Source organism: Dendrobates tinctorius, unplaced genomic scaffold, assembly GCF_039654945.1.
Source record: "Dendrobates tinctorius isolate UK_male_01 unplaced genomic scaffold, ASM3965494v1 ptg000163l, whole genome shotgun sequence".
NCBI lineage: Eukaryota > Metazoa > Chordata > Amphibia > Anura > Dendrobatidae > Dendrobates > Dendrobates tinctorius.
The window spans coordinates 5,491,474-5,503,859 of NW_027361830.1; the positions used below are offsets into that span (position 1 = coordinate 5,491,474).

Genomic DNA, 12,386 nt, shown 5'->3' on the forward strand with positions numbered 1-12,386 from the left:
CTTTTAAAAACATATGCTGCTTTTATTAAGGAGGTTGTTCACCACTTGGATAACCCTTTATCAATTACTATATTTCTCCATGTAAAATAAAAACAGCCTGTACTCACCTCTGATGCCTGCGCCTTTCCAGCGATATTGGCGCCAGTCTCCCATGACATTGTTTTATGACATGAGCACTGCAACTAATCAGCGGCAGTTAATACTGTAACTGGCATCCAGATTAAGTGAAAAGCAGCAGAAGTGTCACGGTTCGATTGGCGAGTGACCTGGGACCAGGGGCACTTTTCCTGGCCCTAGCACTAGGGGGCGTCCTAGCTCGCCCATACTTCAGATGGCGAAGATGTCGGGGCCTCCGCCCTTGCCTTATCTCCTAGATTAGTCCTTCATCTGTCTCCTTCCCCCACCCAGGGAAGAAGGGCGCTACTGTGTACCGCAGTACACCAACCCGACAGACAGGGTAACAAAGACAAGGAGAAACTGAAAACCACACACACACAAAATATATACACACATATAACAGAGGTATTCACCAGGGTTTGTAGGGAGGGGGAAGAAAGCAAAACTGGGAAGGCTAAGGAATTTCCAAGCATACCAATCAGACAACAGTGGCTAATAAACTCCTCCAGCACTCCTTCACAACACCAACTTCTCCCACTCCTATGTCTTGCAGCAATTGCTAACTCTGATGAGGACTTGGTAATCGAGCCCAGATTTTATAAGGGAGAGGAGTGGCTAACCGTGCACAGTGGAATGCAGGAATTTCCAACATGGCCGATTAACCCCTGTTCTGCTGAAATAAACATGTTTAATACACTGAAGAAGTGCTTCTTCTCAGAGGTGGAGTAGGAGCCACCAGAAGCTGCGGTCTTCTGGCTCCACTCCATTGCAGTAACCCCATAACAATAAACTCTTACATCTTTTGGATGTCAGTTTCATCTTAAAGTGAACTGAAGCAGCCTATTACTGGCCACTTATTGGCTGTAGAGCTCATGTGACATAACAAGGTTGTGTGAGCCCTGGGAGACCTGGCGCTAACATTGCTTGGATGGTGTCACCAATGTAGCTGAGTACAGGCTATATTCATTTTACATGGGGTAATATGGAGTTTGAGAAGGGGCTGTGTGAGCAGGGCACAACCCCTTTAAGACAGTGTTCATACATTTGTGGCTTTGCCAGATCTATCTCGACTCACAACAGATTCCAATTATGTTGACTTATACCTTATTTGTGCTTTAGCATTTTTGCTATTTTATCTGTACTTACACCACAATGTTGAGTCACTCCAAAACACAGAACAGGTGTGAATCTTTCCGTTATACTCCAGATTTTTGCTTATGGGCATATAAAGATCTTTCAGAGTTTTGCCGTGCTGCACATTATTGTCATGACGTAAATTAACTCAGTCGAGGGGTTCAAGAGAGGCCTGGATTTCTTCCCGGAGCGTAACAATATTGTATCTTACAATTATTGGGTTCTTTAGAAGGACGTAGATCTGGGGATTATTCTGATGGAATATAGGCTGAACTGGATGGACAAATGGCTTTTTTCGGCCTTGCTAACTATATGTTACTATGTAATGGATTTTATGAAGGAGGCAGTCTGAACTTAGTGTAACTATTACATTTGAAAATAATTTTAAAATACCAAGAGGAAAGGCCCTAAGTATTTTCCTAGTACTGAGCTGTCACATAGTAGGACATTTCAGCCGAATTCCTGCTTACATGGACATGTGGAATTGTATTTTTAACTAACAGGTGGCTTTCTCTGTAAAGTAGCATATGTTGTCTTTACCGAGTCCAAAAAGCATCTGCCAGCAAGAGATTTAAATAAAACAAACAGGGATTTAGTCAGCTTTGACATGAAAAGAAAGTAGAGTGGAGTGTAGGTAACTAGTATCAGAAAAACCTTCCTCCATACAAAGTGACAGCTCTATGGGGTAAGTATTTACAAAAAGAATGACTGGTTTATCAAAGAATCCATAAATGTAATAATGTAATGCTGCCATTCAGTACTCACTTGAGTAAATGCCCAATTACACGAGCAGATGATATGTCAGATATAAACGCTAATGATTGAGCGTGCACGATGATTGCTTGTCAAGCCGACTGAATGACGAGTGATGAAACTCATTGTGCAAATAACTGGTGTGTGTTATCAAACATACAAATAATAGTAATTTGATACAACATTGTGTTGTGCAGTCATGAATGATAGAAGACTTTGTCTTGTTAAATAGCTAAAAAACCAAAGTAGTGATATGATAAAATTGTATGTAGATGGAGTGTGAGTATTTGTCTGGAGATGTATGAATATATGCTTACATCAATATAAGTTAAGCTATGGACACAATAATCTTTATAATGATATTAAGAAATCAGTTACAATAAAATAAGAACATGGATAATGTAAAACAAGTTGGTTACACATAAATATTGGCTAGTACAAAGAACACAAGGAGCATGAGTACTAGCAATTCTCTTTATGTTTCAGTGAATAAGGCAATGGTTCTGATTGAATGATGGCATGTGATACCAAAATTTATAAATTTTCATCATTTTGAATTTGGATATAAATACACAGCTAAATATGCCCAATATCTATCAATTCTGTGTCGGTCTTAATTGTGCTATTTGTTTTGATCTAAATGTATTTGATTTTGCATTAGGCTTGTTAAATTTCTGACGTTTCGCCTGGAAAAATTGTAGTGCCTGTAGTTGGGTCTGTCTGTTGGTGTTGTGCAGGTGTGACTCCCCTGCAACCTTTACAAAAGTTCAATTTCAAAAATATAGCTAAAAACTAACTCCATTCCCTCTTGACTAAAATAAAAATGAAAAACAATAAAGCCACAAATGCATAAATGGGGCAAAAATGCATCACACATGGCTTGAAACATGTAAGCCTATGCAACCTTTTATCAGTTTATTCTACTATTGGAACAGAAGCTCTACCTAAAACATAAGTAACTTTTAAGAACTAAATGAATTACCATATTTGTGTAGCAATTTAGTTATTTAGTACTCTCTACTGTAAATGCTAACCACAAAATAAACGGCATACTAGTAACTATGAACATTATGTATTATATATCAAATTATACGTTAATTTATTTAGACGTTAACACAGGATGTGCAAAAATTGTTGATCAATCTCACCTTGTGATTCCTTTTATTCAAACAAGCATTTTTCTTCCTCATGGTCTCTTGAAGTTTAATACAGTTTTTTCCCTTATTTTTATCATTACCTTTCTTTTCTTTTCTGTTTACTTTTTTGTCATTTCTTGGGGGTTGTACAAAATTTTGTCTTCTTTGTAGAAATTCAAGCAATGTTGATAACTTAATCTGCTCTATTAGAAAATGCATCACTCTTTCTGTGCCAAGTAGTATCTTTTCAACGCCATCCAGTCTCTTTGCCTGCTCTTCTGAATATCTATTTATTGAAGAAAGATGGCTGGTCATTTCCAGAAAATGTCCTTTCATTTCTAAAAACATATCTTTTACTTCTGAGGTTTCACCTTCAAAATGCACTTTTTGATTTTTTGGGTTCTCAGATTTTAGCCATTGGAGATCTTTTTCAATGTCCACAATATCCTGTGAGATGTGTTCAAGCTTTTCAAAAATATTGTCGTGTCCCACCATAACAGCGTCAACCTTATGGCTTAGAAAGTCCAGCTTGGTATCCATAATGTTTATGCTTGTTGGAGTCTTTGTGGCTAAGTGTGTCAGTGATGCCTTCTGAATATTGGGGGGCCCTTGATTCTGCATAGCTTTTGGATCATACCTTTTGGCCAGAGAGTTCACCAGTGAGGTCTTGGAGATCTTACTGGCTGTACTCATTGTGAATGCTTACTCAGTGGAAAACTATATTCTGCTGAGATTTCAAAAGATGAGGCTGCAAGATGTTCTCTGTTTCCTCGGTGTAAATCACAGCTGTTAACTGACCAGAGTACGCTTCAGACAAGGCTTCCTTTATGTTGTTGTTGTATTCATCCTGGTGATGGTGAAAAACTTCACATGATAGAAAACTGGCTTGCAATGAACAAGTGTTCAAGCCCCTTTTCACTCCCATTAAGTGTAAATAAGAAGAGGACTGACAAATGTATATCCTAAATGCGTGCGTTCTGACGTCAGATGTACACCAGGGAACGGTCTATATTCTAACTTCAATGTAATTTGACAGCTAGGGGCCCGTGAGACATTTGAGAAGTCTCATTCTGGAGACGGTCTTTGCAGCTCTGTTCTTGCATGTCACATTTATGCTTGTTTCATGCAACTTGATATTAGTGTTTAAAGAATAAAGGCCTCTGAAGAGTGTCTAAAATTGATGTAGATGAAAGGTTTACAAGGAAAAACAACACCTAATATATCAAATCAATTAGCTTGACAAGTAAGGTGCTCACTAAAGGCTGTTAACTTTCTTTCAAACCCTTCCAAAGACTTAAAAGGTTTCTTAAAATACAACAAAAGTTAACTAAACAGTAAAAGTGTGATTTTTTTTGTCAGTTGATGAAGAATCTACATCTGTTTTGTTCAATGTGCATATCCAAAGTGTCTACAGCTTGTGTATCAGCACATACCGTATATACTAGAGTATAAGCCGAGGCACTTAATTTTACCACAAAAAACTGGGAAAACTTTTTTTACTCGAGTATAAGCCGGGTATGCATTGTACCTTCAATGGGCCTCCTCATCCCCATTCTTGTATGCATGGCCCCCTCATCCCTATTCTGGTATGCATGGCTCCCTATCCCTAAATGGTATGCATGACTCCCTATCCCTATCCTGGAATGCATGGCTCCTCATCACCATCCTTGTATGCATGACCCCTTCATCCCCATCCTGGTTTGCATGGTTCCTTATCCCTATCCTGGTATGCACGGCCTCCTCATCCCTATCCTCGTATGCATGGCTCCTCGTCTTTATCCTGGTATTCATGGATCCTCATCCCTATCCTTATATGCATGGCCCCATCAGAAAAACAAAAAAAAATCATCCTTCTTACCTTTCCTGAGCTCCCTCTCAGCATCTTGTTCTGGTGGCAGCAGTTGCAGTTGCAGGGTGGTCGCGTGTGCCCACTACTTAATTGAATGAATATTCACTGCCCTCCACATCTATGGGCGTGGAGGAAGCCGGCAGCTGTGATTACTGTGCCCGCTATTACTGAGACATAAATATTCACTGCAGAAGCATATGAAAGTCCTGAAGTGGCCTAGTAAGTCTCCAGATCTCAACCTGATAGAAAACTTTTGGAGAAATTTGAAAGTCTGTGTTACCCAGCGACAGGCCCAAAATATCACTGCTTTAGAGAAGATCTGCATGGAGGAATGGGCCAACATACCACCAACAGTGTATGCCAACCTTGTGAAGACTTACAGAATACGTTTGACCTCTGTCATTGCCAACAAAGGATATATAACAAAATATTGAGATGAACTTTTGCTAATGTCCCAATACTTATTTTCCACCATAATTTGAAAAATAAATCTTGCCAAATCAGACAAGGTGATTTTCTGGATTTGTTTTCTCATTTTGACTTTCATAGTTGTGGTCTACCTATGATGTCAATTACAGGCCTCTCTCATCTTTTTAAGGGGGAGAACCTGCAGAATTTGTGGCTGATTAAATACTTTTTTTTTCCCCCTGTACATGTCAGAAGAGAGAGAAGTGATGTCCCCAAACACGCTTCAGTACCTCCCCAATCCCCCAGGCCTTCCTGCTCTGTCCCTCGGCCTTCTGCGTCCTCTTCCTGAAAAAAAAATGGAAGTCACATGCACAGGGCACCCAGCAACAGCAGGGATTTTTCCTATAGGTTCCTTTTGATCACTGTGATAGACCCTATTATAGTGATCAAAAGCCAATAGTTATTAAATCACCCCCCCGTGTCATCCCCGTAGTTGGATTATTTTTTTTATTTTATCATTTTTATTTTTTGTCGTTAGGGTTGGGGTTAGCGTTAGAGTTGGGCTAAGGTTAAGAGTTGGGCTAAGGGATAGGGCTGGAGTTCTTTCAAAAAATAAAAGAAAGAAAATGATGATGATGATATGACAACTATCGTTGAGCGCAAGTGCTAACTACTTGAGTTTGCATCGGGTGTTTGGGTATGCACTTTTAATACAAGGGCAATCATGTTTTTTGGCTTGGTAGCACTACCAAATATAGTATGTTGTATTTAAATAGATACCAGATAGGAAAAAAAAACAACCCCAAAAAATAATTAGAGATTATATGTGCAAGTAACTAAATAGGCTGTCCTACTGAAATAACCATGGTTGCCTATGATTGGCAAGCACGCAAACGTCTCTATGGATGTCACATCCACAAAGATCACACTTGTTTGCCAATTTGATAAAGATAAGTACTGCATGAGTTAAATGAAAGAGTAAGTGTTATTTTAATGCTTATTTAATAAATCAATAGTACATGTGAAAATAATCAAGTTTGCAATATATCTCAAATCTGATTCCCATCCTCACACCTTCAAAAAAACCTGCCTACTCTGAAGTGTTAACCTTCCTTTGAAAATTTGTTTGATTCTTTACTGTCTGTAGTAACTACTTTTGACATCTCCGGTCCTTACCTTATACATTGCTCTACCTATTAGCTTTACATGCTTCTCTTTTTTCGTCCCTTACTTCACTTTATTTGTCACCAAACATGACCCCCATAAACTGTTAATCCTACCATAAATCCTACCACAAATAGCTTTAATCCACTGACCAAGGTATGCTATTGAATGTTCAAATGTCTGCTTTCAGTTCAGAAGTAATAGCAGCAACCCCTTCCCTAATTAAGGACATCTCCTGAAAAGGAAGTTAGATGAATCCTGAGAAATCAAGAAAAATTAAAATTGTCATTTTAACCAAATTTATTAATTAACCCCTTAAGCCCCAAGGGTGGTTTGCACGATCATGACTGGGCCAATTTTTACAATTCTGACCACTGTCCCTTTATGAGGTATTAACTCTGAAACGCTTCCATGGATCCTGGTGATTCTGACACTGTTTTCTCGTGACATATTGTACTTCATGTTAGTGGTAAAATTTAATTCAAATAACTTGCGTTTATTTGTGAAAAAAAATGGAAATTTGGCGAAAATTTTGAAAATTTCGCAATTTTCCAACTTTGAATTTTTATGCCCTTAAATTACAGAGATACGGCACACAAAAAACTTGATAAGTAACATTTCCCACATGTTTACTTTACATCAGCACAATTTTGGAACCAAAATTTTTTTGTTAGGAAGTTATAAGGGTTAAAAATTGACCAGCGATTTCTCATTTTTGCCACACCATTTTATTTTTACAGACCACATCACATTTGAAGCCACTTTGAGGGGTCTATATGATAAAAAATACCCAAATGTGACACCATTCTAAAAACTGCACCCCTTAAGGTGCTCAAAACCACATTCAAGAAGTTTATTAACCCTTTAGGTGCATCACAGGAATTTTTTGAATATTTAAAAAAAATGAACATTTAACTTTTTTCACAAAAAAAATTCTTCAGGTTCAATTTTTTTTTATTTTACCAAGGGTAACAGGAGAAATTGGACTGCAAAATTTATTGCGCAATTTGTCCTGAGTACGCTGATACCTGATATGTGGGGGAACCACTGTTTCGGCGCATGGCTGAGCTCAGAAGGGAAGGAGCGCCGTTTGACTTTTTCAATGCAAAATTGGCTGGAATTCAGATCGGACGCCATGTCGCGATTGGAAAACCCCTGATGTACCAAAACAGTGGAAACCCCCCACAAATGACACCATTTTGGAAACTAGACCCCCCAAGGAACTTATCTAGATGTGTGGTGAGAACTTTGAACCCCCAAGAGCTTCACAGAAGCTTATAACATACAGCCGTACAATTAAAAAATCATATTTTTTCCACAAAAATGATCTTTTCACCCTCAATTCTTATTTTTCCAAGAGTAACAGGACCCTAAAAGTTATTGTGCAATTTGTCCTGAGTGCGCTGATACCCCATATGTGGGGGTAGACCACTATTTGGGCGCATGGCAGAGCTCGGAAGGGAAACAGCACCATTTGACGTTTTTGGCTGGAATTGAGATCTGATACCATGTCGCATTTGGAGAGCCACTGATGTACCAAAACAATGGAAACCCCCCACAAATGACACCATTTTGGAAACTAGACACCACATGGAACTTATCTAGATGTGTGGTGAGCACTTTAACCCCTCCAGTGCTTCACAGAAGTATATAACGCCCGGGCGTGAAAATAAAAAAATTGTATTTTTTCCACAAACATGATCTTTTAGTCACCAATTTTTTTATTTTCCCAAGGGTACCATGAGAAATTGGACCCCAAAAGTTGTTGTCCAATTTGTCCTGAGTACGCTGATACCCCATATGTGGGAGAAAACTACTGTATGGGCACACGTTGGGGCTCGGAAGGGAAGTAGTGACATTTTGGAATGCAGACTTTGATGGAATGGTCTGCGGGTGTCATGTTGCCTTTGGAGAGCCCCTAATGTACCTAAACAGTGGAAACCCCCCACAAATGACCCCATTTTGGAAACTAGACCCCCCACGGAACTTATCTAGATGTGTGGTGAGCACTTTGAACCCCCAAGTGCTTCACAGAAGTTTATAACGCCCGGGCGTGAAAATAAAAAAATCATTTTTTTTCCACAAAAATGATATTTTTGCCCCCAATTTTTTATTTTCCTAAGGTAACAGGAGAAATTGGACCCCAAAAGTTGTTTTGCAATTTGTCCTGAGTAGGCTGATACCCCTTATGTGGGGGTAAAACACTGTTTGGGCGCATGGCAGAGCTTGGAAGGGAAGGACCACCATTTGTCTTTTTCAACTCAGAATTGGCTGGAATTGAGATCAGACGCCATGTTGCATTTGGAGAGCACCTGATGTGCCCAAACAGTGGAAACCCCCAATTCTAACTCCAACCCTAACCCCAACACACCCCTAACCCTAATCTCAGCCCTAACCCTAACCCTAGCCCTAGCCCTAGCCCTAACCCTAGCCCTGGCCCTAGCCCTAACCCTAACCCTAATGGGAAAATGGAAATAAATACATGTTCTTTTAATTTTATTATTTTTCCCTAACTAAGGGGGTGATAACGAGGGGTTTGACTTACTATTTATGGCGGGTTTTTATGTTTGGCAGCTGTCACACGCTAAAAGACGCTTTTTATTGTAAAAATAGTTTTTGCATCACCACATATTGAGAGCTATAATTTTTCCGTATTTTGACCCACCGAGTCATGTGAGGTCTTATTATTTGTGGGACAAGTTGACGTTTTTATTGGTACCATTTTCAGGCATGTGACATTTTTTGATCGCTTTTTATTCCGATTTTTGGGACGCAGAATGGACAAAAACCAGCGTTTCATGAATTTCTTTTGGGGGGGTGCATTTACATTGTTCCGCGTTAGATAAAATTGATAAAGCAGCTTTATTCTTCGGGTCAGTACGGTTACAGCGATACCTCATTTAGGTCGTTTTTTATGTTTTGTCGGTTTTATGCAATGAAAACTATTTTATATAAAAAATATTTATTTTTGCATCGCTTTATTCTGTAAGCTATAACTTTTTTATTTTTTCGCTGCTGATGCTGTATGGCAGCTTGTTTTTTGCGGGACAAGATGACGTTTTCAGTGGTACCATGGATATTTATATGCATCTTTTTGATCGCGAGTTATTGCACTTTTTGTTCGACCGTATGATAATAAATCATTATTTTTTGCTTCGTTTTTTATTTTTATTTTTTAAGGGGTTCGCTAAAGGGGTTAACTAGTGGGACAGTTTTATAGGGCAGGTCGTTACGGATGCGGCAATACTAAATATATGTACTTTTATTGTTTTGTTTGTTTGTTTTTTTCCAAAAAATGAATTTATTGGGCGAATATTTTTTTTTCTTCTAATTTATTTGGCGATTTTTTTTTAATTATTTTAACACTTTTTTTTTTTTTTACTTTATTACATTGTCCCAGGTGGGACATCACTGTCCTGTGACTGATCAGCGATCTGTCGCAGGCAGTGCAGCAGTCTTCCTCGTGCCTGTGCTTTGCAAGCACTGAGGAAGCCGGCTCCCTGCAGGCCCCCGAAGGTCCCCGTCACCATCTCGGATTCGGAGGCCTGCAGAGAAGGAGCCCCCCGCAGCAGTGCTGCACATTGCGCTGCCGTGGGGGGCTCAGGGAAGCATGGAGGGAGCCCCCTCCCTGCCGATGCTTCCCTTTAACCCCCGGTACACCGCTATCGTGTTTGATCGCGGTGTGCAAGGGGTTAATGTGTCGGGGTGGTCCGTGACTGCCCCTGACACAATGTGCCGGGTGTCAGCTGTGATAATCAGCTGACACCCGGCCGCGATCAGCGGCGCTCACCACGTGGGTGCCGCTGATCGCTATGACGTACTATCCCGTCCCTGGGGATTAAGTCCCAGGGCACATGGACGGGATAGTACGTCATATGGGATTAAGGGGTTAATATTGCAAGGAAATATATAAATCTTTGTGGTATATCTTGAGACACATGTTTCTTTATCCACTTATGAGCCACTTTCTTCTCTAAACTAATCATTCAACACAAGACGGACTGTCAGTTCACAAAGGGATCAAATTACAATTGCCTATTGGAAGTCTTTGGAGAGAGGTAGCAAAAATGGAATGAAAAATATTACATACTAATCACACACAAACAAGTGCAAAATAAGGCCCCACAGTAGTGGTTCTCTGCAGAAGTGTATAATTACAGAAGGTTCAGATACAGTTCAGAAAATTCTTTATGTTAAGGTCTACTATGCAAGTTTGTATCCCTTTAATTAAATACTACCTCAGATAGGGAAAACACTACATAAATCTCCCATATCAAAAAGAATCATTACTATCCCTTCAGAGGTAGAAACACGAATGTGGAATAAAAAAGTTATATATGCAAGTTTGGCATAGTAACCCACTAAGATGTATGCAGTGGCGTGGCGGGGGGGGCGGTCCGCCCAAGGCGGCACGTGTGTGGGGGCGGTGCTGCAGCAGCAATTCCACCCTGTGGGAGAAGCGCAGAGGCACAGTGCAGTGCAGCGGCGGGCAGGGAACGATCACAGCAGCTCTGCTGCCTGCAAGAGGGAATAGCAGGAGCAGAGCTGCAAGGACCCATCCAGCTTCCTGCCCGGAGGCCGCGCTTCCTGATTGACACAGAGAAGCGCCGCTGAATGACGTCATCATTCAGCGGCCGCTGCTGTGTGAGCGAGGAAGCGCGGGCGATGCTGCGGACAGGTGAGAGGAGAGAGGTGGTGTCTGTATGTCTGTGTGTGTATGTATATGTATGTGCGTATGTCTGTGTGTGTATGTAGTGTGTCTGTCTGTGTGTATGTCTGTCTGTGTGTCTGTATGTCTGTATGTATGTCTGTGTATGTATGTCTGTGTGTGTGTATATCTGTCTGTGTGTGTATGTCTGTCTGTGTAAGTATGTATGTGTGTGTGTATGTCTGTGTGTATGTCTGTCTGTAGGTTAGCCTGGCCCTGCAGGAGATGGGGACATGAGAAGATCGTGATGGGGAGAGAAAGCCATGATGCCTGGGGTGACGGGAGAAGGCCATGATGGGGGTAATGGGAGAAGGCCATGATGGGGGTAATGGGAGAAGGCCTTGAGGGGGTAATGCGAGAAGGCCTGGAGGGGTAATGGGAGAAGGCCTTGAGGGAGTAATGGGAGAAGGCCTTGAGGGAGTAATGGGAGAAGGCCATGTGAGGGTAATGGGAGAAGGCCATGTGAGGGTAATGGGAGAAGGCCATGTGAGGGTAATGGGAGAAGGCCATGTGAGGGTAATGGGAGAAGGCCATGTGGGGGTAATGGGAGAAGGCCATGTGGGGGTAATGGGAGAAGGCCATGTGGGGGTAATGGGAGAAGGCCATGTGGGGGTAATGGGAGAAGGCCATGTGGGGGTAATGGGAGAAGGCCATGATGGGGGTGATGCAGAGAAGGCAATGATGGGAGTGATGGGGTGATGGAGCAGGCAATGATGGGGGGTGATGGAGCAGACAATGATGGGAGTGATGGGGTGATGGAGCAGGCAATGATGGGAGTGATGGGTAGAAGGCAGTGATGGGGTGATGGAGAAGGGAATGATGGGAGTGATGGGGTGAAGCCAATGATGGGGTGATGGAGCAGGCAATGATGGGAGTGATGGTCTAGAAGGCAGTGATGGGGTGAAGGAGAAGGCAATGATGGGGGTGATGGAGAGGGCAATGGTGGGGAGGTGGGGGAGAATGCAATGATGGTGGTGGTGGAAAGGGCAATAAATGGGGTGGTGGAGGAGGAGGAAATTATGGAGGTGGTGGAATGGGCAATGATGGGAGTGGTGGGGGAGAAAGCAAAGATAGTGGTGGAGGAGAAGAAAATGATGGAGGTGGTGAAGAGGGCAAT

The 12,386-nt window shown here is 41.4% G+C and overlaps 1 protein-coding gene across 1 annotated transcript in view; it reads right to left on the bottom strand.

Annotated features, from left to right (window-relative positions):
- MYLK4 (myosin light chain kinase family member 4) overlaps positions 1-12,386 on the bottom strand; it is a 229,708-nt gene that overhangs the window by 107,609 nt on the left and 109,713 nt on the right. The window lies entirely within an intron of this gene.